This window comes from Benincasa hispida, chromosome 1, assembly GCF_009727055.1.
Source record: "Benincasa hispida cultivar B227 chromosome 1, ASM972705v1, whole genome shotgun sequence".
In the NCBI taxonomy this organism is placed as follows: domain Eukaryota; kingdom Viridiplantae; phylum Streptophyta; class Magnoliopsida; order Cucurbitales; family Cucurbitaceae; genus Benincasa; species Benincasa hispida.
The window spans coordinates 7,807,825-7,833,830 of NC_052349.1; positions in this window are offsets into that span (position 1 = coordinate 7,807,825).

A 26,006-nucleotide genomic window follows, 5' to 3' on the forward strand; every position below is an offset into this window, starting at 1 on the left:
ATTTTGGGGATTCTTCCAAATGGGGAGTTGGGAACACAGTTACATAAGAAGGAATTCACTCATTCCCGTTGTTAGGGTAAGTAGATAAATTGCTTCCATAAGAGCTGATCCCGGGTCTTAAACAATGAGATGCCTCACTCTCTCACTAGCTAGAGAGGGGTCTAGTTAAAATAGGACTATAACTAATTGTTCATTAAAGGGATCGGTAGTACTTAAGAAGTTAGATGTAACAACAAGGGTAAAACAATAATTTTGACCCAGCTGTACTTACGAGCAATTTATGAAGGGTCAACGTACTGTTGATTGGCTATATCTAATGGACACGGAAATATATCTACAGTACGAAGAATGCATCTGTCGATCTTGAGTGGAGCGACTGACAGTTAATGAAGGTTGATTAATTTAATTAAAGAGTTTAATTAATTAATCTTGTAGAATTGGAGCTTTTAATCTGTAGGTCCATAAGGTCTTCTTGTTAGCTCAATAAGGATTAATGAGAATCAATTAATTTTGGATTAATTTGAATTGTTCAAATTAACTAAAGGGAATTATTCTTATACAATACAATTAATATAATGTATGTTGATACATTATATCATAAATTTTAAATTAGAGATATAAAATATTTGAATATAATTCAAATATCAAGTATATGAATGTGATTCATATATAAACTATAGGTTAAAAATAATATGGATATAATTCATATTAAAACTATAGGTTATATGAGAGAATATAAACTATAGGTTATATTATATGTGTAATAAACTATAGATTATATATTATATGAGATACAATATCTATTTTAAATTTGATTATATTAAGTTAGTTAATATAATCATAATTTAAATTTAAATATTGAACTAACTCCTTTGGGAGTTATTTCACGATGGATGTAGGGAGTTATTTGATAACTCCTCCGACATCTCCCAAATGGTATAAAATTGGACTAAGGAAGGTAGTATTTATTTCATTACGTGAAATCCAAATCTCACATCTTACTCTCTATATTCTCCTTCTTCTATAATTCTCTCTCAAAACACTCATCTCCCTTTTCACTAAAATTAACCATCAAGCCCACAAAACTCTATTTGATTTTTACCTTGAGAATAACGAGGTAGCCATTGTGGTGGTGTCCAAGAAGACTATTGTGTTCATGGTTGTTGCGTTCGAGAGAAAATTTGTGTTTGTGGGAGTATTCCACTATTTGTTATTTCACCGGAAGATGATTTCGTGAAGAACAGTTCTTCAAAAGTAAGTTTATTTCCATCCCTTTTCTCTAGTTTATTTCCATCCCTTTTCTCTTTGTTTTTAATAGTAGAAATGCATGCTTAAGGTTATATGTTTATCCATGTTTCTGCTCTTTGCTTTTGTTAAGTTTGTAAAACGAATTTTAAGACACGAATGCGATTACTTGTTTCAACTGCGAAAATTCAATTTCCTTCAATAACCCTCCCATTACGATGAGGCGTTCTCAACTTTTGAGAAGGATTTTGATTAGATGTGCTAGCACCATCTATAACTCTGGTTGATATACTAGTATTGTCAACATCTCTCTTTGAAGTACTGTTATTTTCATTGGAAATTTCACTTAAAATTAACTTACTGCGTGGTTTGTAATCTCTTATATGATCTTTCTTTAAGAATGTAACATTTTTTGATACAAACACCTTGATATTCTTAGGATCATAAAAGAGACTACCCTTGGTTTCTTTGGGATAGCCTATAAATAGACCTTTGGGTTTATTGTCAGCACATGTGTTGGACATCCCCAAATTCTGAAATGTTGTAAACTACCTTTACGACCTCTCCATAATTTAAAAGGTGTTTCATAAATATTTTTGGAACGAACGTTGTTCAGGATCTATACTATAGTCTTTACTGCATAACCCCAAAAGGAACCAAGTAACTGAGCATAACTCATCTAAACCAAACCATGTCTAACAAGGTTCTATTTCTCCTTTCTGATACACCATTTTGTTAAGGTGTAATAGGTGCCAGGAGTTGGGATGTGATTCCATCTTCTATCATATAGTATTGGAATTTTAAGTCCATATACTTTCCACTTTGATCAGATCGAAGTGTCTTAATTGTTTTACCTTATAAGTTTTCAACTTTAGTCTTATATTCTTTGAACTTTTCAAGAGCTTTAGACTTGTGTTTCATTAGGTAAAGATAACCAAATCTCGAATAATCATCTATAAAAGAGATGAAATATCCCAAACTTTCTCTCATTTGAACATTCATTAGACCACAGAGGTCTGAATGTACTAGTTCTAAAGGTTGTTTGGCTCTATAACTTTTTCCAGTAAAAGGTCTTTTAATCATCTTGCTTTCAGGGCATTACTCACATACTAGAAATGAATTTTTCTCTAACTCATTTAGAAGTCCATTCTATACCAATTTCTCAATTCTGTTGAGATTTATGTGACATAGTCTTAGATGCTAAATATGGACATTTTCTTTAGAATAATTTTTTTTCTCTTATTTTTGGTCGTTTCTATTTTGAATAATTCAGTATTGAGGAGCATTTTCGATGCTAATGGTCTTAGCACATATAAATTATCTTTTAAAGTTGCTAAACGAATCTTAGCACATTCTTGGAAATAATCGATTTATTCACAGAAAATTAAATTAAATACACCTGTTCCATAAGGCATGCAACTGAAATAAAGTTTCTCGATCTCATGAACTATAAATATGTTACTTAATAATAAAAAAAGATTTCTTGAAAGATAATTTTATGCTCCCTATGGCAACGACTGAGGCAACTTCTCATATTTTGACCCTTATGGTCATCTCGCTAGTTTCCAACTGCCTCTTGGAACTAATTCCATGTAAAGAAGAACAAACATGATTAGTGGCTCCTGAATCAATTATCCAGGAAGAATTAGTATTCTTCACCAAACAAATTTCTAAGACAAGCAAATCATATTTATCTTTTTTGGCTTTCTTCTTTTCATCCAAGTACTTCAGGTAGTTTCTCTTTTAGTGCCCGTCTACATTGCAATGAAAACAGATTCTCTTTATTGGGTTGGCCTTCTTGCCCATTTGGGCAACAATAGAAGGGATAACTTTATTCCTCTTTCCTTTTTTTTTTTTTCCTTCTTCCACTTATTGGAACCAGAAGAAGGTATAGGTTTAGTTCTAGAGGTCGAATCCCTATGGAAGTTCTTAGAAGAGCTAGTAACATTTTCTTCCCCATGTTGCCCTTTGACTGTAATCAAAGACTCATAGGTTTACGGCTCATTAAGAAGAGTGGTTAGGTTGTAGTCTAGCTTGTTCATAACAACATTGCTACAGAATTGGAGGAAACTCTTTGGAAGAGTCTCCAGAATAAAGTCGACCTAGATGACTTCATCAATAACCGACCAATTCATCCTGATCAAATTGAAGTGGACCATCATGTTGAGAATATATTCGCTGAAAAACGTTGGTCCTTTTTTGCATTCGAGTATTAAAGATGAATTTGAGGGTATCATGCTTAACTTATGTGGACGACTGTCCAAACATATCACGCAATGATTCCATGATCTCTCAAGTAAAGACCATGTTCTCGTGCTTCTTGGCTAGAACTTCAGACAAGCTGGCCAAGACATATGCACAGGCTTTTTTGTTGGCCTTAATCCATCTTTCATATGCCTCACAAACATTTTGTCAGCATATTTTTGAGGACATTCCTCACAAACATTTTGTCAGCATATTTGTTGGCCAAGGTTGGGTATTTTGAGGAAATTCCTCAACTAAGACAAATTTTAGCATTAATTACTAGCACAATGCTAATAGTGTTTTTCCAAGTTATGTAATTATCGCCAGTAAGTTTGTCAACAAAAAGCAAATAATTACTGCACTAATAATTTTTGCTTAAATAAACAAATTTTAATCTAAGTTAGATAACTACATAACTCTTTGAAACCAATCTAGTTTAGCAAGTATAATGATGAAAAACCTTAAACTCATATTGTTTTGCAATGATGCTTCAGTGATTTAGAACTAAAAGTCACCGAAAGGTAGTGTTCAAGCTAAAAATGATGTTGTTAGTTCAAGCTTAACCCAAAACAAATAAAATTTGTAAAACATGCATAACTACTAATACTAACATGTAGTAACAGTGGAAGCACGAAGTCGATCATCAGGGAGCCTCTTTTAATTGACAAAATTGACTTTTGAAATTCAAATTGGGGGTGGGGTGGGGGGAGGGCAGGAGTTGTTGGTTTTTAAGAAACAAAATAAATGCATTTGAATGAAACAAGAATTGTAACACAAACCTTTTTCTGTTTTTTAGTGAAGATTCGATAGAGAAAGATTCTTGGAAAATTTTTGTTAATTAGGTTTTATTCTATCATCGATCTTGAACAAGCTAAGTAAATTCAACATCCTGTAATCCATTAGGGTAAAGGCCCTAAAGACTCAATTAACTAATTAATATGCTCAATACTAATTAGCACTAACCTAAGTAAAAAACACTTCAATTAAGCAAATTCATGTTTTTTTTTTCTTAGGTTGCTTTAGAAACTAGGATTTTCTTGATTACGACATTCAAGAAATACTATAGAGTTATTTTCAAGAACAATTTGTTGAATGAACTAAACTAAGAAACTCAAGAATTAATTTCGGAAAAAAAGTCCTAACTAAAACAAGAATTCTTAATTTTTGCAATTTATCCTACTTTTATGAAATAGTGCCAAGCAAGAATTGCCAACAAGAATTTAGTAGAATTAAGGTGTCAACTTTTTCCTACTAATTTCTATTGAAATTGAACTCAAGAACATTCAAGAATGAAGAAATTCACACAAATACAGAAAATATCTCAAGAAATTCAATCTAGATTAAAAGATTTCCCAAGAAAATATACTTATCTAGCCACGAATTGAAGAAATCGTGGAAGAATTCATTGAAGAAATGATCAAATTCATGAAGAAATTCACAAAGAGACTTGTAAATTTTACAATAATTCTCTCAAGACAAATGAAATTTGTGGGGTTTTCTCTCAAAATTTCGTTCTCACTTTCCCCACCCACCTAAAAATTTAAAATTTTCTCCTGAATGAATTTCTGGAAAGACTGACTTTTAAAGGCTGTAGGTCGCAGTGTTGCAATGTTAATAGGAAGCATTACGACGCTTGCTTGTGTAAAGGCGCCTGCGCAAATTTTTATTTTTCCGTCAATGTCCATAGCTCGCGACGCTTAGGGTTTGCATTGCAATGCTACCTTGTTTTTTAGAATTTTGTTGCTTTCTATCTTCTAGCGAGGCAGCGTCGGGCCTTTGTATTTTTCTAGCGTTGTAACACTGCTTCAGTGATGGAAAAATGGTAAATATCTTGACTTCTTCTAATTAGGTGATTTTTGGCTTGTTTTTGCTCCTTTTAGTTCCAAACTTCTTCTAATTGCTCGAAAGTGCTCTCGGGACTATTTTACCTATAAATTGATATATTAAGCAAATTAATAGTACAAAATTATGGTAGTTAACATGTAAAATATAGTTCTTTTCAAGATCTATCAGATAGTCAGCCATTCCTTCACTGAATTGAGACACTTTCAACCAAATAATACTTCATAATAACTCTTATTCCTATAGTGTTTAGTTACCATTATTTTAGTCAAGAAAACATTAACTTATTTAATAGTTTTTGTAAGTGTAACCCTCCACTTTAGATCCCAGAGTTCCTCCCTAATAAGTCAATCAAAGGGAAAAACCATATTGGTGCAAAAACTAAGGCGACCCTATCTAATATTGGAGTTTTGCACTGATATTGAATCCACACAAAAACCTTTCAAAGAGAGGATGCGCCCAGGGCACCACGAGGTCGAGTATGAAATCTCACTTGCAAACTAATAAAGGAGACCGTAGGAATGTTGATATATGTCCTTCTCCCACTCACTATAAATACTCTCTCCATTCACCTTGGTATTAACCCATACAAACACCTTCTGAAGGGAGGATGCGTCCAAGGCACCACAACACTGAGTATGGATCTTACGATGTGAACTTTTAACGGAGAACGTGAAATAAATGTATATCAAATATACTTTTCCTCCCATTAGTATTTTTACAAAAAAAAAAAAAAAAAAAAAGGTTCATTACTTAGTTAAACTTAGGCTAAGTTGTTTATCTAAATGATGTTTAAGTTTGCCCTAACACTTCTATTGAATAGTTGAACATAATGTTTTAATTCACAAAACACTTTAATGAATTAATGCATTATTGCATGCTTAAAAAATCTTGATTAATTCACCTTCCAGGTTGGTTCCCAGGTAGGGGTATTCCATTTCCATCAACTTAAATACCCCAATCCTAAGACAGAACTTTTTTTAGACAAAGGTCCCTTATAGTCAACATTTTTATAAATTTAATATGTCAACATTTTTATAAATTTAATCTTTTATTAATTTATTTTAATTCTATTAAAACAAGTAAAAGTTTTTCCTATTTTCAAATCTTATTAGAAACATTTTAACATAGAGTTTTAGTTTACCAATTTTTAAACTTTTTTTAAAAAAATTAAAACCCTATGTTTGCATGCAAATCTTTATTATGGATTTTAATTACTAAAAATTATAACATGCATAGTTTTATTTTCATTAAATAACTTAATATAACATTTATATAAATTTAATAAAAAATGATATAGTATTCAATTTTGAATCATACATTAAACTATATAATATAACCTTATATTATAACATGCATACTATTCAACATGCACATATATATCAAATATGCATGATCGTGTAATTTCATTGAACAATACAACTCTTATATTAAAAAAAATGAAATATTAAGACATGTTAGCATAAACATGATTAATCCTATTGGGATTTTAGACTATATAGCGTACAATATGAAATATGAAATATATTAAAAAAATACATCTCATGCACATTAAAAACATATTATAAAGCAATAATAAACCAAGATTGACACCTCTAAAAGGATTAATTAAATTAATATAACAATTATATCAATTTAATTAATCATAAAAATAACAAAAACGAAAACAATACAAAAACTGCTCCAAAACCCGCTTTGAGGATAGCACCCACGACCTTGGAACTGGCTGCACGCACACATCTGATACTCGAAGCATCGCAACGCTCCTGCCCAGCATAGCAACAGTGGTCTGGGAGGTTGTCATAGCATAACGCTATGCTCCTCGCATTGCAACATGCTACTATCGAGTGTCGCAACACTGGGCCTTTTATGTCGTAGCATGAAGCATTCAAACAAAAGATTGAAGTAGAGTATTGCATTTTGTGCTGCAGCGTGAAGCATAACATTGCAATGTTGTGCCTTTGCTCTAGCAGAAAATACAATACTCTGCTTCGATCTTTTGTTCAAATTGCTCCAAACTTGATCTTCATGCTTAGTAACTCTTGCCAAAAACAATGACTTGAACTTACACACTCGATTACAGAATATAAATGCCCAAAACACTGGGCTCTTACACTGATCATATCAATGGAATTAATTCCAAAACTATGTGCCAATCTTGTAAACATCTATTATCCAAACCAATCTCATACATCAAAATGCATAAAAAAGAACCCACTATACCATTCTGTAAAATTCGGAATAATAATTGAAGGCAAAATTAGGCTCTGATATCAATTGAAGGAATCAAATTCCTTGTGGGGAAGGGCATGATCACTGTTTCCCTCAATTGTGTTATATGAATTTTAAACAGAACAACAAGAAATTTATAAGATTAATCATGCTATTAAGAAATTCAAAGGAAAAAGATGTTACATTTGAAGATGAATCTTCAATATCTTTACACACTTGGATTTTTTTCTCACAACACTACATCAAGAGCTTTTATGAGTAGGAACCCACATAAGCCTTATTTGTTATCCTCTTTGAACAATGAGGTTTGTGGGAATCTCATGGAAGAAAAAGAAAAATATAGAACTTTTTCTCTAAGAAGGTGAGTTTAGAGAGATTGAGAGACAATGAGAGTAAAAACAAATCGTAATGCTTCACCAATCTCTTTCAAATGTAGACTCTCTACAGATTTAGAGAGAGAGATAGAGAAAGAGTAACTGTCATCTCTCCACCTTCCCACTCCCCTTGCAATGCAGCGCAGGCATGGCAAAAATTTTCACGGGTCTCCGACTCGATCGGGATGGAGAATCCCTAGTTTGACTAGGTTCAGGGATCAAACCAAGGATTTACATCAGGTCCCGTTCAGGGACGACACAGGGATGGGGAAGGGATCCCCACCTCGACCCCATTGGCATCCTTAATGCAGGAGAGTTTGATTTAATTTAATTGTATTTAAAAGAGATTAATTTATTTAAAAATTTAAATTAAACAATTTAATCAATCAATTAAATATCTAATGTTTAATTTAACTAATTTGAATCATATTCAAATGTGCATCTCTCATATAACCTATAGTTTTAATATGAATTTATTCACATTAATTAAAACTATAATTAATTATAACCTATAGTTTTAATATATATCTAATTTATATTAACTTAATATTTGAATCTTATTCAAATATTAATACTCTCATATTAGATAGTTTAATTTTGAATCTAATTCAAATTTAACTTTTGTAACATATATTAATTGTATCGTATACAATTATATTATACAATTAATTTTCTTCAAATTAATTTGAATTTTTCAAATTCTTTCCACTTTAAAATCCTTGTTAAATCCGTTTATGAGCTAGTAGAGGGACCTAATAGACAAAAGCTCCAATAATTCATGCTTAATTAATTAAACTCTTTAATTAAGTTAATCATCATTCATTAACTATAAGGCACTCCACTAAAGACCATAGTTGCACTCTTATGAACTACATTTATGTGTCCATTGAATTAACCATATTTTGTAAGTCGACCTCACAAATTGTTCATAATTACATTTGGGTCAAATTACCATTTTACCTTGTGATTACCTCTTGTATCTTAAGTACCACTGTGAAGGGAAACTCAACATGAGGAGTTCCTTGAGCGGAAGTGGATCATCCAAATTCTATTGTGATTGAACGCATACATTTACAGTCATACAAACAGATTATGCAATCAAAGTAAATTACAACATGCTTCTCAAGTAAAACAAAGGTTGAGAGATTATACCTTTAAAGAACCGTTCTTCAAGTAATCCCTCGATCCAACTTGTTCAGGAATGCTTCGAACAAGTCACGAACACTCCTCTCGAACAAACAGCGAATAGCAAGTCGATCCTCGATCCAACGGGGACACTACCACTCAGATTCCTCATTATGCTCAGGGTGAGAATCCAGGAGTGGTGGGCTCTGACTATTTTGGTTAAGAGGATAATTGTGAGTTTGGAGGAGGAAGCCGATCGAAGAAGCACTATCGCATAGGAAACTTCTCGATCATTTAGGCTATCACATAGCAAAACTTCCTATCGCATAGACAAAGAGAGTTTATCGTATATGCTCTATGTTTGTCGTGTAGACTATTATATAGTTTCTATTTGCGTTCTCTTTTTAATTTTTTTCTTTGTTGTCTTAGTAAAATGAAAAACTATTTTTCATTTTATTCCAATTGCCATAAAATTTCATAACCACTAAGGTAGTTTTTGAGAAAAATGATTACTATTCAAAATAAAAAATAATATAAATAAATATGATTACTAATTTATCATATTATATTTATAACCTATAGTTTTAATATCGCATCACATACAATATAAACTATAGATCTTTTTCTCTATTTTATGGTATTTAATATAAATCATATTTATATTAAGTTAACAACTATTTGAATGTCATTCAAATATTTATTCCTCTAATTAATGTATCAAATACATTATATCAATTATATCATATATAATTGAATTAATTGAATTATATCATATATAATTAAATTCTCTCTTATTAATTTGAACAATTCAAATTAACCCAAAAACTGATTCTCAACATAATCCTTTTGAGCTATCAAGAAGGCCTTATGGAACTGTAGCTTGAAGCTCCAACAGTACATGAATAATTAATTAAAATCTTTAATTACATTATCCACAATCCGTTAACTATCGGGCACTCCACTAAAGACCGACAGATGCACTATTCGCACTACAAATATATTTCTATGTCCATTGGATATAACCAATCAACAGTGCGATGATCCTTCACAAATTTGCTCGTAAGTACAGCTGGGCCAAATTACCGTTTTCCCCTGTAGTTACATCTAACTCCTTAAGTACCGCTGATTCTTTTAATGAATAATAAGACATAGTCCCACAATGACTGATTCCTTTCTTGCCAAGAGAGTTATGGCCACTATGTTCAAGACTCGAAATTAGCCCTTATGGGAGCAATCTATTTGCTTACCCCTGCATCGGGATAAGAGTGAATTCCGTCTTGTGAAGCTGAGTTCCCAACTCCCTAATCAGACGAATCCCCAAAATGGTAAGCTTGTTGAGTTGGTAAATTGGCCACTCTCACCCATATAAATCAAAGAACCACCTTCATGAGCAGGAGTTCACAACTCACTCAGAATTCAAGTCATATCATCTATGGTCATCCTAGTGAAATGTAAGTTCCTATTATCAACGGTGTTATATAAAGAGACTAATCATTTCGTGGTTCGATCTTATACAAACTCTTTGTATAGGATACCCCCGCTTGCATGTCTCCACATGAACGATCATGATCAGATCATTTGTAGCACTTTATAACATTTGTAACACTTACAAAGTAGGACGTATCCGTAGTGTTACCAGGATAAGGTACCTAACCTATTCATCTACTACAGACCATTTAGGTTATTATTTAAACAAGATCCACCTGTATGTCTCTACATACTTGTTCAAATTTACATAAATTAACCTTGGATCTTAGTTTATTGAATTGAGTATATTATTATAAAATAACACTTATTTTATTAATAACGATATGTTTATACATAGTTTACAAACTACGAGATTACAAGGAGATTTAGGACACCATTTCCAACACACCGATCCTCTAATGAATAATTCTATTTACAATCCAACTATAAACAAAGTCCCTCTCGGGCCAGTAAGAGGGTGAGGGCCCATTGTTCAAGTCCAAGAGTCAATATTTAAGGGAACAATCTATCTACTTCCCCTAAAGTGGGAAGGAGTGGATTCCATCTTGTGAAACTATGTTTCCAACTCCTCACTTGGTATCGTTCTCAAAATGGTAGACATATTGAGTCGACAAATAAGGCCACTCTCACCCATACAAATCAAAGAATGACCCTTATAAGCAAGAGTTCATAACTCACTTAGGATTGAAATCGAATTACATGGTTATTGTTTGAAATATAAGCCTCTTCAATTAACTATGTTACAAGGAGAGATTATATCGGGAGGTCCAATCTTATGCAGACTCACTGTATAGGATATCCCCACCTACATGTCTTGATATAAATGATTTGAATCAAATCGTTTGTAACACTTACAATTGTTGCACCATTTACAAAGTGGGTTGTATCCATAGTATTAATAGAATAAGGCACCCAACCTTATCAATATACTATTGGGTTTTATGTCCTAAGACTCGTAGATAGTAAATGTAAATATTGGTTGCCATCAATAGAAAGTTATCAATGTTATTTCAATAAGTCTTATTGGATGTATTGTATTCTTTTTGTCTTAATCCCAAATTCAATAAACTGACATTGTACGTTGTCTTATGAGTCTTGAACTGTATGTGGTGACATACATGGATCAATGTTCAAGATACAGCCTAAAGGGTCTATAGTATTGGGATAAAACTAGGTACCTTATCCTGGTGACACTATAGATACATTCCACTTTGTATTTGATAGAAATGAAATGATCCAACGCGTTCGTGTAGGTGGCATGCATGCGAGGGTATCCTATGTAATGGGTTAACATAAGACCAGACCATGAAATAGCAACTGCTAGATGTAATACCGCTAAATAGTTAAGTTTCTATTTCAATAGGATGACCTAGGCAACTTAGTCTTAATCCTGAGTCTATTATGAACTTTTGTTTACGAGGGATTGTCCTTTGATTTGTATGGGTAAAACTGGCTAGTTTACCGACTTAATAAGCTTACCATTTTGAGGACAAGATCGAGTGGGGAGCTCGTAAAATAATAATACAAGATGGATTTCACTCTTTTTCGATTTTAGGGTAAGTAGATGTGTGTTCCATTAAGTGATGTCTCTCGGACTTAAACAAATGACCTACCTTCTCACTATTCCGATAGGGATTTCTGTTCTAGTGGTTGGACCATAAATAGGTTGTTCATTAGAGGAGCACTGGTACTTAAGAATACAAAGGTAACCCAAGGGTAAAACGGTAATTTGATCTTATTGGTATTACGAACACTCGTGTAGAACTAACTTGCTACTATTGGTCTATATTTGTTGACATAGAAATATATCTATAGTGAAAAGAGTGCAACTGTGGGTCTTTAGTGAAGTGTACCCACAGTTAACGAATATTGATTAATGTGGTTAATAAATTCTCATATCGTTGGGGTTTCCTATCTGTACGTCCATGAGGATCCCTTTCTAGCTCGTAAAGGGAATTGGGGCAATTATATCTTGAATAGAATTTGAAATGTTCAAATTCACTTAAGGAAATAATATAATGTATAATGATATATTATAATATAATTTATATTTTAATTAAACTTCATAACATACATTCAATTTTAGATATGATTCAAAATTAATTTATAAGAGAATTAAATATTTGAAAAAGTTCAAATATTAATTTAATATGAATTAGATTCATATTAAAACTATAGATTAAAATTAATTTATATTTAATGCACATTAAAACTATAGGTTATGAAAGAAATACAAGTGAATATGATTCATTTGTGCATTAAATTAAATATTTGATATTTAGTTTGATAATTAATTTAATTTAATTTAATTTGGTTTAATTAAATTAACTGTATTAAAACTATAGGTTATGTGAGAGATGTTTCATTTAAATATAATTTAAATGAAATTATTAATTAAATAAGATTTAATTAATTACTAATTTAGTTAATTATTAAATTAGATTGTTTGATTTATTAAAAATCAAACTCCTATGATGGGAGTTAATAGAAACATGGGATGGTTCCTGCGTTTCTCTCTCTCTCTCTTTTGTTCAAAAACCTGCAAAATGTTTGTAGTAAAATACGTTGCAAGTGGTTTTTGCACAAGAGTCCTGCACAAAAAATTCTCTCATTCTCTAAAATTCTTCCTGCTTCCCATATTCACTTTTGGTTCCCACAAACCACTTACCTCAAGCATTCTCAAAGGATATGAAGGTTACACTTTTGGTGGTGTTCGTGAAATCCCAATTGGAGGATTGGATCATCGTTCGGTTCTACAAGAGTAAGATTTCTTCTCCTTTCTCTGTAATTTTATGCATGCTTAACCTAGGATTTATTTTTACAGTAGGTTGTTTATTTTTTGTCTCTGTAATGTATATGTATTTTTCAGTATATGGGTATTTTCATCCCTACACTATAGACCTTCTTGAACATGATCCATTCGTATGTCCATTACATACAGTTCAAATTTCTTTAATAACCTCGGATATTAGTTTATTGGATTTTGCATTATGCAAATCATAGAATACTTTATTCATTAAATAAATACTTTATTTATGTATTAAAAAATATTGTTTGCAAATTTACACAAACTACAAGATTTAGAACATAAATCCTAAAAATCTTAGTTGCCAATTTTTCTATAAATAGTGGTCATTAGTGATCTTTGTAGAGAGATAAAATTTGGGGGAAATCCAAAAAAAATTGGAAAAAATTCTTGAGAAACTTTTCATAGAATTTTTAATTTTCAATATTATGTTATTTTATTATTTTATTTAATTTTAATAATTATATTCTATTTTTTCGATATTCCTGTTTTCGTTGTGCTCCTCAATTTTACAACACGTTATCAGAATGAGCTCCTGTCATTTCTCCCCCTGAAGGTAGGTTATTTTTTCTCTTTATTATAATTAATAAATTAAATGTTATTTTACATGCTTAATATATATTAAATTTCTAATATAATTACAATGTTTTGTGATAGTGTTACCATGACAATCCTTACAAAATTAGAATTTATAGCCTTTGACATTAATGGTAATAATTATTTTTCATGAGTGTGTGATGCTGAGATACATTTGGACGCCATGAATCTTGAAGAAACACTTAAAAAAAAAAAATACAACAACCAGTCAAGAAAAAAAAAAGTCATGATCTTTCTTCGTTGTCTTTTTCATGAGTGATTGAAGATGGAATATTTAATAGTAAAAGATCCCTATATCTTGTAGAAGAATTTGAAGGAAGATATGATCATAAGAAAATAGTTATTCTTTCTAAAGCTCGTTATGAATGGATGGATTTGAGGCTCCATGATTTTAATCAGTAAGAGATTACAACTCTACATTATTTAACATTAGTTCAAAATTATTGTTATGCGGAGAGAAAATTAATGATGTGAATATGTTAGAGAAGACATTTTCTACTTTTCATGTTTCGAATATGCTCCTACAGACACAATATCTAGAGAATGGCTTTAAACAAATATTTTGAACACATCTCATGTCTTCTTGTGGGTGAACAAAATAACGAGTTATTAACAAAAAACCATGAATCTTGACCAACTGAAGCAACATCATTTCTTGAAGTTAATGCTGTCAATTTTAGCAATAATCATGATTAAGGTCGTGATCGTATTAGAGGAAGAAATAATTATTAATTCGTGGTGGTCAGTCTAATCATCCAAATTTCAAAAGAACCATATGAAATGATGATCATAAAGGAACAACTCCACAAAATAAGAATTCAAAAGGTGATGGAAAAAATGCTTTCGATGTGGTATGGCTAAACATTAGTCATGTATTTGTTGCACATCAAAACACTTAGTTGATTTGTATCAAACTTCCCTGTAGGAAAAAGAAAAAAATATGGAAGCAAATTTTGTCTGTCGGGATAATGATATATTTGATACATTCAGTGTAAGAATAAACAACGTGCATGTGGAAATAATTTGGATCTTAAGCACTCTAAATTTCGTTAATTTTAAAGATAAAACGTGCAGCAAATAACTTTGAAATTAGGATTTTAGTTACAACCTTTGTAGCTCCACGTTGACTACCAATTCTGCTCTAATCTTCTCACAAACCGGCTGTGAACCACCACGAGGGTCTTTCCGACTATTCTCTGGCCTTGAAACGGGATGGTGGAATCCAATGAGTGGCTAATTTAGTGATAAATTTAGAATGGAAATTGAGAGAGAATTGAGGACGTAAATTCTAAAAAAGAAGAGTTTGTTTTTCTACTAACTTGAAAATCACCAAATGGCCAAGAAGATTAATATTTATCAAAGCATCCTATTTATAGAGCAATTACATACAATTCATGCAAAATTGAGTTCACCAAATTTTGATACTTCAAAATGCACTCAATTTAGTGGGATAAGTGGTATTTTGTGGAATCAACACTTTGCTAAATGAATTATTCACTAATTCACTAAAAGTTGGATTTTTCCCTAAAAATCATTCTTGGATCTTTCCATTGAGTGAAGTCAACATTTGACTTCAGCCAAATTATAATTAAATACAATTTTAATTCAAAATTAATTCAAACCTAATTTGAGAATTTACCACTTAGTGAAGTCAATTTTTGACCTTTAAACTTCAAAGCTTAGTGAAGTCAATATTTGACTTTGACCTACTTTGACTAATTCCATTTAATTCAAATTTAATTCAAATAATTAATTTTAAATTAAATTAATATTGAATAATTCATTAAATAATTTAATTAATTTAATTTACTATTCAATTATTAAATCCAACACTAATCCCGATGAATCCTTATTCATAGTTTTGATATTTAAATTTTATTTCAATATCTTCAACTCTCTCTTTATCATTCACTTCCCAATTGAATGATACATCGTTAAATATATCATATATATTTAACGTTTATTCCCTTATTCGAATATGAACACTTTAAACCCACTCGTCAAACTATTATGGGTTTAGTCTGATATGAGCAGGCAGGGGAACTAATGGACCTACAAATCATGAGCTCCAACAATTTGAGATTAATTGACTAAACTCTTTTAACCAAATTAACCAACATTTGTTAACTACTGGGACTATCTACTAAAGCCTATTCATTGCACTCTCCTCACTGATATATTTCTGTCCACTTGATTAATTTAGGATCAGTAAGTCGATCATTCACATGTTTTTCGTATTTACAGTTGGGTCAAAATTACCATTTTATCCCTGTAATACATCTTATTTCTTAAGTCTCCATTAATCTACTAATGAACAATTGGTTTAAGGTCCTACCAATAAATCGAGGAGGGGCTTGTTCAAGACTAGGAGTCAGTACTTCAGGGAACAACCTATCTGCTAACCCTGAAATCATGTAGGAGTGAATTTCTATTGGGTTTTATGCTCTAAAACTCGTAGATAGTAAATGTTATTAATTGATCGTCATCAATAAAGAGTTATAGATGTTAATTCAATAAATGTTATTATTTGTGTTGTTTGTCTATTTTATCTTAATAACCCTAAATTCAATAAACTAACATCCAAAGCTTCCTTATGAGTCTTGAACTGCATGTGGAGACATACAAGGATCAATGTTCAAGATATAGCCTGAAGGGTCTATAATACAGGGATAAGATTGGATACATTATCCTGGTAACATTATGGATACGACCCACTTTGTATTTGATACAAATGAAATGATCCAACACGTTCATGTAGTTGTCATGCGAATGGGGGTATCCTATACAATAGGTTGCATACGACTGGACTGCGAAATAGTAACTATTAGATGTAACACCGTTAACTAGTTAGGTTCCTATTTCAATAGGATGACCTAGGCAACTTAGTCTTAATCCTGAGTATATTATGAACTCCTGTTCACGAGGGATTGTCATTTGATTTATATGGGTGAGGATGGCCAGTTTGTTGACCCAATATGCCTACAATTTTTTGGACAAAACCAAGTGGAGAGTTGGGAACATAATAATACAAGATGGAATTCACTTATTCCTACCTTAAAGATATTCCCTTAAGTGGTGTCTTTGGGATTTGAACAGAGGGCCTTACCCTCTCATTGACCTGAGAAGGGTTTTCATTAGAGGAGCACTGGTACCAAAGGAATCAAAGGTAACCCAAGGATAAAATGGTAAGTTGACCCAATTAGAGTAACGAACACTTGTGAAGGACTAACTTGCTATTGTTGGTCTACATCCGTGGACACAAAAATATATTTGTAGTAAGAATAGTACAGTTGTGGATCTTTAGTGAAGTGTACTCACGGTTAACGAATATTGATTAACTTAGTTAATAAGTTTAGTCAACTAATCTCATATCGTTGGAGTTTTTGATCTACAGGTCCACTAGGTCCCCTTGTTAGCTCACTAGAGGATATTTAAGAGGGATGATTTAATTGTTCGAATCAATTTGAGGAAACCGTATATTAATGTGATTAATATATAATTGATTATGGATATTATCTATAATTCAAATTAAATTTGAAAGACATATTTGAATAAGATTCAATTAATTAACTCAAGTGAATTAAATTCACAATGAATTAATTAATAGAGAGGTATTGCACATATACATACGATGTTTATGATAATTAAATATATATACATTAAAATTAGATTGAATGTATAAATAGTTATTTAATTAATGAGAAAATTAAATTAAATAAGTGTTATTTAATTGTGCTAGTTAATTAAATAAGTGTTAATTAATTAATTAATTATAGAAAAAGGATTAGAAAAAATGTTTGACCTTTCTCTATTTAAAGACCCCCTTATGGAATCTTAGAGAATAACGAGGTTACTCTCGTGGTAGTGTTTGAGATTGTTCAAGAAATCGTTCGTGATCAAGATCGTTAGAGGAGTCCTTCGTTGGACTTCGACAGGATTGTTCGTAAAGCTTGAGAATTTACAAAGGTAAGAATGGTTCTAATCTTTTTCCAAAGCATGTTAATTTACATGTTTATATTCTATTTTAGTATAGTGAATTTGTTTATATAAAAATCAAATTGTGATATGCAAGATGTTCTCACACAAACGCTTCTGCTGCGGGATTTGATCCCTTCAATTCTATTTTGTAGGACTATGTCCCCAACTATCTACCCGGTCTTATCCTTAAAATGGTAGGCTTATTGAGTGGTGATGTTGAGCCACTCTCACCCATGCAAATTAAAGGATAATCCCAAATAAATAGGAGTTCATAGTTTGCTCAAGATTAAGATCAAGTTACCTTAGGTCATTGAAACGAAACAATCAGTTTTAACAGTAAACGACGTTATAAAGAAAAGTAACTATTTTATGGTCTGGTCTCATGCAAATATCTTTTGCATAGGATGCCTCTGCATAGGATGCCTCTATTCGCATGTCTCTATATGAACAATTTAGGATCATATGTTTGTCTTAAATATAAAGTGAGGCACATCCTTAGTGTTTTTAGGATAAGGTACCCAACCCTATCCCTATATTTATAGATCGTTTTGGCTATATACTCAAACTTGATCCACTTTTATGTCTCCACATAAAGTTCCAGTATTCATGCTATAGCCAGGGGTTCATTAGTTTATTGGATTTAGGATTTAACAGGTGCAATTTACATATTCAATAACAAATTTATTGAATATACCTCAATAACATCTTTACTGCAAAATAGAATATGTTTAATGTTTAGAAATTGTGAGTTTTAGGACATACAACCCAACATCCAGTATGACAAATTTGGAAGTAGCAGACTTCTTTGAATCTCCTGAAGAGAAAATTAGTATCATCGATAGAATAACAAGTGCTTCTTTTGATTTGAGAATATCTAGGATTAATGTTTTTTTTTTTTTTTTTTATCTATCTTTCATATTTTTTTAGATTAAACTTTTTTATTTTGAGTTTTGTTATCTTATTGTAATTATTTTATTTAATGAAGAACCGTGAATAGTTTTCCTATCCTAAATGACTAAAAAATGAGGATTGAAAATCTATGTTTACTCATACAACACTTACAAGTAGAAAATATTTTTCCAAATTGGAAATGCTGGAAGCAAAAATAAAAACAATACCAGGTTTTGTAAATTTAATTGAAGGATTTGAAAAGGCAAATATTGTTTTGTCTAGCGGAACAAAATTTACCACTGACAATGCATTATTCTTTAGTCAATTGAAGAGAAATCTAGTAAGTTAAAGGTATACGTTGCAATAGTTATCATATTGAGACTGATAGAAAGAATAAGATACATTATCTTTATATCATATCCTCTGTCTCACATGAAAAAATATACTGGAAAGTTGCCTGCTTTATCTTCTGGATTTTATTATATTCATATATGATTAATTGAAACATATGCAACAATAAAACTAAAGTTCATGAATTCAAATATATTTACTATTTGATATGACAAATGAAGCCATCTAGGATCTATAATGATGTGAAAAATTATTGAAAATTCAATGGACGGGCATTGAAGAACTAGAATATTCTTCAATTTAATGAATTATTATATGATATTTGCACTCAAGAAAAATTAATAATTAGACCATCATCAGCTAAAGTGGAATTTGAATCACCTGCATATTTAACATGAATTCATGATTATACATGTGGACTTTTTAACCCACCAAGTGGACTATTTAGACATTTTATGGTACTAATAGACACATCCAGTAGATGGTCACATGTGTGCTTATTATCAAATTGAAACCTTGCATTTGCAAGATTATTTGCTCAAATATTTATGTTAAGAACACAATTTTCTAATTATACAATTAAGACTATTCGTCTTGATAACGTTGGAATTCATATCCCAAGCTTTTGATAATTATTGTATGTCAATTGGGATATGTGTTGAATATCCTGTAGCTCATTTGTCATACAGAAAATGGTTTAGTAGAATCATTACAATTAATTGCTAGACCATTGCTTATGAGAGCTAAACTTCCTATATCTGTATGGGATCATGCTATTTTGCATGTTGTGTCACTTATGCGTATTAGGCCAGTAGCTTACTATAAGTATTCACCATTACAATGAACTTATGGCCGTGAGCTAAATATTTCCCATTTGAAAATTTTTGGATGTTCAGTATATGTTCCAAAATACTCCACTACAACGTACTAAGATTGATCCTCAAAGGAAGTTAGGAATATATGTTGGATATGATTTTCCATCAATTATTAAAATTCTTGAACCCTTAACTGGTGATGTATTTACTGCATGATCTGCTTATTGTCATTTTAGTGCGACAAAATTTTCAACATTAAGGGAGGAATTAAGAAGTTAGAAAAAGAATTACATGGAATGCATCACTATTGTATCATTAGATTCTAATACAAATCAATGTGAACTTGAAGTTCATAAAATAATTCATTTGCAAAATATGACAAATCAATTACTAAATACTTTTATAGATGAAAAAAAGAGTAACTAAGTCACATATATTAGCTGTAATGTTCCATAAAAAATGGATATCCTAACACATCAAGTTGTCATAAATGAGTCTGGAGCACACCATAAGCATGGTAGACCAATGGATTCCAAAAATAAAAATCCTCAAAAAATAAAAATAATCAATAGTAAAAAAAGACTTTGTTGATGATGTAAATATTTTTGAAGAAAACCGAACATGACTAATAGTAGAATTAGTGAAGAAAGTGAAATATCTAAAGATAATAATGAGATTTCAACAAACTATGTCATGATAGGAAAAAGATGGAACCGAAATTAATGTAGTTATTGACAATATTTTTATTTATAATGTTGCTCTAGATATTACATCCGAAAATGATGATTCTGAACCAAAATCTGTTGAAGAATGTCGACATATAAAATACTGGCTTTAGTTAAAAGAAGCAATCGGGGTAGATTAAACTCGCTTTCAAAACTTAAGGTTTTTGGACCAATAGTTCAAAAATAAAAAGGTGTCAAACTTTTGGGATACAAATGGATATTTGTAAGAAAAAGAAATGAAAATAATGAGGTTACAAGATATAAAGTAAGACTAGTTGCACAAGGTTTTTCACAAAGACTTGGTATTGATTATGAGGAGATATATTTTCTAGTGGTGGATGCAATTACACTAAGATTTTTTTAATTGGTTTGATTGTATATAAAATATGGACATGTATCTTATGGATGTTGTCACAGTATATTTACATGGATCTCTTGATAATGATATTTATATGAGAATCCCAAAAGAATTTAAGATACTTGAAATATAGTACTCAGGAATTGTATTCAATAAAGTTACAGAGATCATTATATGCATTGAAATAATTAGGACGAATGTGGTACAATCGCCTGAGCGGATATTTGTTGAAAAGAAGGATATCAAAATAATCTTATATGTCCATGTATTTTTATAAATAAATCACATTAACGATTTGCTATTATAACTGTATATGTTGATGACTTAAATACAATTAGAACTCTTGAAGAACTTTCAAAAGCAATGGAATATCTTAAGAAAGAATTTTAAATGAAAGATCTCGGAAAAACAAAATTTTTCTTTGGTTTGCAAATTGAGCATTTAGCAGATAATATTTGTTGATTAGTCAAGTTTTATAGGAAAATTTTTTAAAAGGTTTTATATGGACAAAACACATCCATTGAACATTCTAATGGAAGTTCGTTCACTAGATGTAATGAAAGATATATTTCGATCTCGAGATGATAATGAAGATTTTTTGGTCCTAAAGTACCTATATTAATGCAATTTGTGCACTTATGTTTCTTGTTAATAATACAAGACCAAATATTGCATTGTCAGTAAATTTATTACCAAGGTACAATTCTTCTCTAACAAAAAGACATTGTAATGGAGTTAAGCATATATTTTGTTATCTCTGAGGAACGATGAATATGAGTTTGTTTTATTCAAATAAATCAAATTTTGATCTAGTTAGTTATGCAGATTCTGGATATTTATTTGATCCACACAAAGTTATGTCTCAAAAAAGTTATCTGTTCCCAGTGGAGAAACTGTTATATCATGATGATCAATAAAATAAACCATAACGACTACTACCTCAAATCATGTTGAAATTGCAATTCATGAGGCTAGTAGAGAATGTGTGTGGCTAAGATCAACAGCTCAGCACATTCGTGAAATATGTGGCTTGTCTTCTAGTAAAAATCTTTCAATGATATCATACGAAGACAATACAACATGTATATACTAAATCAAAGGATGATATATTAAAGGAGATAGAACAAAGCATATTTCATCCAAGCTTTTCCACACTCATGATCTTGAAGAAAATGGTGACATTACCATACAACAAATTTGTTTGAAAGATAACCTAGCAGACTTATTACAAAATCATTACCAACCACAACCTTTGAAAATTTGGTGCACAACATTGAAATGCGGCAACTCAAAGACGTCAAGTGATGTTTCCATGAGATGGAGCAAATATTAGATTTATATGAAATATGTACTCTTATTTTTTCACTAAGAGTTTTTCCAATTGCGTTTTTTCCTAGTAAGATTCTAACAAAGCAATTTTCATATATATAATGGGTATCGGGAGGGGGGTGGGGTGGGGATATTACAAATACCATAATATATGTATAAAGTAGATATCTATGCTTAGTGTCAAAATATCAAATGACATTTGCCCATTACTCCATATATAAACCATGTGTCATAAAGTTATACATGATTAGTGTTCGAATATGCCACATTCTAGTTGCCAAAATTTCTATGAATAGTGGCCAATAATGGTCTTTGTAGAGAAGAAAAGATTGGGAAGAAATCCAAAAAAATTGGATAAAATTTTTGAGAAAAATTTTCATAGATTTTTTAATTTAATTTAATTTTAATATATTATATTTTTCGATGTTCATGTTTCCGTTCTGCCTTGTTTTGCTCCTCAATTTTGTAATAAATTCAAATTACATATAATTTTTTAATAAAATAAAAATGAGCTTAGTTTAGTAGTAATTGTTATGCATTCTTTTTCTTGAGATGGATGGTTCGATAACTCATTCCTGCAATTATTGCACTAAACAAACAATAAATTTTTTAAGTTTAACATATGAAACGATAAAATATTAGGAGAGTAGTCCTCACATATCAGAAAGGTTAAAGAAAGTTTTGAGTTCCACAAATTACAAAATGAGCTCATGACTTTGTTTTCAAATCATCCTAGTTATACTTTAAGCTTAGGTGTGCTAACACTAGTTATATTCTGTTTCATATTCTCTAATTTGAGTGAAATTTCATATTATGGATTTCTTTCTACTGAGATTTGGTTTTTCTCTAAGTTTAGAGTTTTCTACATAAATTCTTGTGTTTTTTAGTTTTTTTTTTTTTTTTTCTTTTAATTTTTCAATTAATTTATGCTTATTCTAATGATGGAAGTGAGGTTTTTTCCAATATGATAGAGCATTCAAACATTTGACCTCCTCAATTGAAAGTATATGTCCCATTCAGTTGTAATGTGCTCGAGTTTGTAACTTATTTATTATTATTATTTTTGTGAATGTATACTAAGTCTCCTGTATACTAGGTCTCCTTTGGAGAGTCTTTAGGATTTCGTTAATTTGGTTAGTCTCTATTTTTAGGGTGTTAATACAGTATTTATACCATTATACAGTTCCTTATAAAGATATACTTGATAAATACATCTTTCACATGGTATTAGATACTTGCTAGTTGGTTTCTTCTTCCTCTTGTTCTCTGTCATCACTACCATCCGGTTATCGACCGACCATCTAGAATCTCTCTCCGACGTGAAGAAGAACCACCCAGATGCCCTATCTGAAGCCACCATGAAAAATTAAATCCTCGATCTTGTAGCCTTTGTGAAAAACTCGATCCTCCATCCCCACTGTGTAAAACTCGACCTCCTGATCCTCGATCCAAAACTCAATCGAACTCGATCCCTGATTCCCAGTCCAGAACTCGATCCTCGATTGAACTCGATCCCCAATTCTCAATCTGGAACTCGAACCCCGATCCCCAGTCCAAAACTCGATCCTCGATCAAAATCGATCCCTTATTTCTAGTCCAGAACTCGACCCTTGATCCCCGGTCCAAAACTCGATTCCTGATTCCCTAGAACTGTATCCTCGATTAAACTCGATCCTTGATTCCCCAGAACTCGACTCTTGATCCCTTCAGCCAAGCCGCCAAGCCTTCCTTGTTGTCCCTGGTTTTCTTCTCTTTCTAAGAAGCCAAGCCACATGGAAAAGGATCATGTATTTGAAGGAAATCAGATTCGAGATTTGGTAACGGGCAGAAATGCGTCTTATCATAGTGCTAAGTTCTTAAACAATGCTTGCTTGCGTTGATAAAAACATGTTAAATTACGTCCAAAAACCATTAGATTCATAATATTGCGGTTGCATGGGTTCATCATATTAGAACAGCTGATTTTTGTATTTTTGTGCAAAATATGTGATGATGCAAGGCGGAAATTTCGATCATAGGAAAAGGCAAAAATAAAAAATCGAAGCAATTGAAAAACTTCCACCTCCAACAAGCGTGAAGGCTGTACGAAGTTTATTGGGGCACACTGGATTCTACAGACGCTTTGTCAAAGACTTTTCTAAAATAGCACGACCGCAGAGTGCGTTGTTAGAGGCTGACAAAAGATTTGATTTTGATGACAACTTCCTCAACACATTCAGAGTTTTGAAGATTGGGCTGATTATCACACCCATGTTGATTGTACCTGACTGGACACTTCCGTTTGAAATAATGTGCGATGCAAGCAGGTATGCGATGGGAGCAGCTCTGGCACAAAAGAGAAAAATAATCTTACATCCCATCGCATATGTAAGTAAAACATTAAATCCTGCTCAGACAAATTATACCACCACAGAGAAAGAGCTTCTGGCGGTAATTTTTGCGTTGGAAAACTTTCGAGCATATTTATTAGGAACAAGGGTACTCATCCATATTGATCACTCGGCAATAAAATATTTGATGACAAAGAAGGACGCAAAGCCGAGGTTGATCAGATGGGTTCTCCTCCTTTAAAAAATTGATATAGAAATAATTGATCGAAAATAGACGGAGAATCAAGTTATGGATCACTTGTCCAGATTGGAAAATTCTGAGGTTGACCGCAATGAGTCTGAGGTGAGTGCGGTGTTCCCGGATGAGCAGTTGTTCCAGATTGAAGAATTGCCCTGGTATGCAGACATAGTCAATTATCTGGTTTGCGAGCAATTTCCTGAAGATTACACCTACCACCAACAGAGGAAGCTCAAACATGAATGTAGACATTATTATTGAGATGAGCCGAATCTATATAAAAGAGGGGCAGACCAGATTTTAAGATTAAGCGTACCAAATGTTGCTCAACAATACATATTATCACAATATCACGACTCACCATATGGTGGGCACTTTGGAGGACAGCGCACTGCAGCTAAAGTTTTACAGGTGGATTCTTTTGACCTACATTGTTTAAGGATGCAGCGGACTACATAATGAAGTGTGATCGGTGCAACCGCACAGGTAAAATTCATGGAAACATGCCATGCCGATGAACACTATCTTGGAGCTTGAATTGTTCGACGTATGGGGGATTGATTTCATGGGACTATTCCCTCCCTTGAATGGTAAACATTACATTTTATTAGCCATCGATTATGTCTCTAAGTGGATAGAGGCAGTGGCATGTGTCGCAAGTGATGCGGCAGTAGTTTCCCAGTTCCCGAAGAAATGTATTTCACTCATTTTGACACTCCCCGTGCCATCATAAATGATGAAGGGTCCCACTTTGTCAACCATAATATCAAGAAGCTGCTGCACAAATATAACATTCTCCACAAAGTGTCCACCGCATACCATCCGCAAACGAATGGTCAGGTCGAGATGTCCAATCGAGAAATTAAGCTGATACTCGAGAACGTAGTAAGGCCTTCACTAATAGATTGGGCAACAAAGCTCGACAATGCGTTATGGGCATACCAGACTGCATTTAAAACATCAATAGATATGTCCCCATATGCGTTGGTCTTTGGTAAGGCATGTCATTTGCCTTTGGAGCTGAAATATAAGGCACTA